Source organism: Otolemur garnettii, unplaced genomic scaffold, assembly GCF_000181295.1.
Source record: "Otolemur garnettii isolate 467f Iridium unplaced genomic scaffold, OtoGar3 scaffold00297, whole genome shotgun sequence".
In the NCBI taxonomy this organism is placed as follows: domain Eukaryota; kingdom Metazoa; phylum Chordata; class Mammalia; order Primates; family Galagidae; genus Otolemur; species Otolemur garnettii.
In genome coordinates this window covers 186,038-189,840 of record NW_003852692.1, presented here as the reverse complement: position 1 = coordinate 189,840, position 3,803 = coordinate 186,038, and positions in this window count along the sequence as shown.

Below are 3,803 nucleotides of genomic sequence, written 5' to 3'. Positions count from 1 at the left end.
AAGGTTTATCTATTTTATTGGCCTTTAAAACAACCCAACTTTTAGATTTATTGATCTGTTGTATAATCTTTTTCTTTTCAATTTCATTTAATTCTGCTCTAATTTTGGTTATTTCTTTTTTTTTCTGTTGGGTTTAGGGTTGGAATGTTCTTCTTTTCCCAGTTGCTTGAGATGTACCATTAAGTTGTTAACGTCCTCTCTTTCTGTTCTCTTAAGGAAGGCTTGCAGTGCTATAAGTTTCCCTCTTAGGACTGCCTTTGCAGTATCCCAGAGGTTCTGGTAATTTGTGTCTTCATTGTTGTTTTGTTTGAAAAATTTGGTAATTTCCTTCTTAATCTTATCTATGACCCAGATATCATTCAGCATAAAGTTATTTGGTGTCTATGTTTTTGTGTGAGTACACAGATTTTTGTTGTTACTGAGTTCAACTTTTATTTCACGATGGTCAAGAAGATGCAAGGAATAATTTCAATTCTTTTAAATTTGTTGAGATTAGACTTGTGACCTACAATGTGATCAATTTTGGAGGCTGTTCCATGGGCTGATGAGAAGAATGTGTATTCAATTTTGTTAGTATGAAATGTTCTGTAGATGTCTGTTAAATCCAATTGTTGAATGGTTAAGTTTAAGTCTAAAATTTTATTTCTGAGTTTCTTATTGGAGGATCTATCTGGCACTGCCAGAGGAGTGTTAAAATCTCTGACCATTATGGTACTGGAGGAATCAAGTTGCTCATATCTGTTAGAGTCTCTCTTATAAATTGAGGCAGATTCTGATTGGGTGCATAAATGTTAATAATTGAGATGTCATCATGTTGAGTGTTACCTTTAACAAATATGAAGTGACCATCTCTATCTTTCCTTACTTTTGCTGGTTTAAAGCCTATTGTATCTGGAAATAATATTGCAACACTTGCTTTTTTCTGATTTCCATTTGCCTGAAATATAGATGAATATCCCTTCACCCTGAGTCTATATTTATCTTTTAAAGTAAGATGAGATTCTTATATGCAGCAGATATCTGGCCTGAGTTTTGGCATCCAGTCAGCCAACCTGTGCCTCTTTAGAAGACAAGTTAAACCATTCAGATTAATTGAGAATATTGATAAGCCTGGTAGAATTTTGGGTATTGAGTTTTTCAGAAGTCCAGTGGACATTTCTAATCCTTTTGCCACTGTGGAAGTTGGAATTTGATCAAAAATATCTGAGTGCGTTTACTTTGGTGGTAGAGGATTGTGCTGGTCATTATGGAGGATACTCTGAGAATATCCTAGAGAGCTGTTTTAGTTATTGCAAATTTCTTCAACATGTGTATGTCATTAAATTATTTAATTTCTCCATCATAAATGACACTCATTTTAGCTGGATACAGGATCCTGGGTTGAAAATTATTTTGTTTTAGGAGATTAAAAGTCGATGACCACCCTCTTCTTGCTTGAAAGCTTTCAACAGAGAGATCTGCAGTCATTCTAATATTCTTTCCCTTGTAGGTTATGGTTTTCTTACATCTGACTGCTTTCAGAATTTTCTCCTTCATTTTAACTTTGGCAAAGTTAATCATAATGTGTCTCAGAGATGTCGTCTTTGGATTGAGCCATGCTGGGGTTCTGAAACTGTCTGCTATCTGAATTTCAGAGTCTCTTGGCATGTCTGGGAAGTTCTCTTTGATTATTTCATGGAGTAGAGCATCTGGGCTTTTTGAAGCCACCTCGTTGCCTTCAGGAATTCCTATAAGGTGAATATTAGTTTTCTTTGAATTATCCCAGAGCTCTCTGAGTGAATGACCTGTTTTTGCTCTCCACTTCTCCTCCTCTTTGAGTGTTTGGGAGCATCCAAAAGCTTTGTCTTCATTGTCGCAAATCCTTTCTGCTGCCTGCTCCATTCTGTTACTGACGTATTCTACTGTATTTCTCAGATCTTTGAGGGCTGCAAGTTCTTGTCTCAATGTGTCAAAATCTTTGGTGATTTTGTCTTTGAATTCATTGGATTCTTGAAACAACTTTTGAAATGCTCCTTGAATTTCTAATTCCAAATTTGCCTTCTTTCTATTAATCTTATTTGTAATCCAAACTCTGAATTCATTTTTTGACATCTCAGCCATTTGTCTATGATGGGATCTTCAGTTGTGTCTACCTTGTTATTCCTTAAGGGAGTTGATTTACTCTGATTATTCATGTTGCTGGAGTTTTTCCACTGATTCCACCCCATGATTATTTTGTACTATTGGCTAGAGGAGCAGATATGGTGAAGTTGGCTTGGGGTTCCTGGAGTAGCGATTAACCAGTCCTTTGCCCAAGAGCTGGGACTGGTGTCTGTACCTTTTCCCCTAGAGTTTTGCAAAGAATCTGTACAGTGTTATGGCCTAAGACACTGGGGATCTGCTTGGTGTGGTGGAGCTAAGTGGCTCCGTCTTGTTTTCAGCTGGTCTCTGTCCAGTCCGAGTGAATCGGTAACTCTGGGTTGAAGTCTCAGCTGTGGAGAAATGTCCCCACCCTCCACAGGCAACAACTGGAAAAGGAAAATCAAACTTTCCCACAACCACACACCCAGGACTATCACATTGGATAGTCCTAGGGTGATTGGTCCAGGTCAAGAGTTCCAAATTAATTTTCCCAGTTGGGACCCAGTCTCAAGTGGGAGAGTTTAAAAGGTCTTTAGCAATTAGAAAGCAGGAGTCTGCTGGCAACTCGAGTATGACTCATTCTGGTGCTCCATTGGGTCAGAAGGACCCACCAAGCAAATGAATTAGTCCAGGAAGATTGATACCTCCTTTCCCACCTTACACCTCTGTCACACCCTGTCACTGACAACCCCGCAGGGCTGTGACCCTGTACCCTCCAATGAGTAGATGCTCATGGGGTTTATGCCTGCCTGAATCACAGGGAGATGTATGTCTCCTTTTCTAGACCTCTGCACTCTGCTACCAGTCAGCAGGGAGAGCTGAAACCTGACAACCTCAGGTAGTTAATGGAAGCTGGGGCAGTTCGCTCAGTTCCATGCCCACCCCAGATTGATGTTGCTACCACTTATATTCTGGCAGACTTAGCAGTTCTGTCCAGGCTATATTCCCCTGCAAGCCAGATTCTGTTTGAGTTCACAGAAATTGCAGCTTAGCTCTGCCCTCTGTGGCTGCTGTTGTGCCAGTTCTCACAGAGCTGGCATCTCTGTGTCAGCTGCACTCTGTGTTGGGGCACGCATGATTAGAGCTCACACTTAGCTCTCAATTCTTGCCTCTTTCTAGGCTGGTGCAGTTGCCCCACCTTCTTTTGTCTCAGCTATGTTCCCCTGGGGGCTAGGTGCTTCTTAGGCTCACTAAAGCAGCACTTCTGACTCAGCCCGGGAATATATCATCTCTGTGTGTGGGTATTCTCGTTTCCCTCCCCACCATGCTCTGCCCATGCATAGTACTTCCTCAGGCATACCCTTTACTCCTGGGGCCTATGTTTCTGTCCCAGATGTGTTCCACCAGTGGCTGCCACTGGTTGTCAAGAGAGGCAGAGAGTGTCTCTCCGAAATATCCCCAGGAGTGTGAGTCCTATTGTTCCTACTGCTGTTATTGCTTTGTGCTGTGGGGCACCACTTCTCCCTCTCCCTCTCAGTCCACAGTCCTCTTTCTACCCTCATGTCACAGAATCAGCATAGACCTGCAACATCCCATGCCTTGTTCACACCTCTCAAGAAAATGCCCCAGAATCTGGAGTCCATGGGGGATAGGCTTCCAGACCTCAGGGTGTGAGTGGAGGGGAGTTCTGAAAGTTCAGAACTGCAGCTAAAGAATTTGTACAGTTTTATACCTGGTGGGAG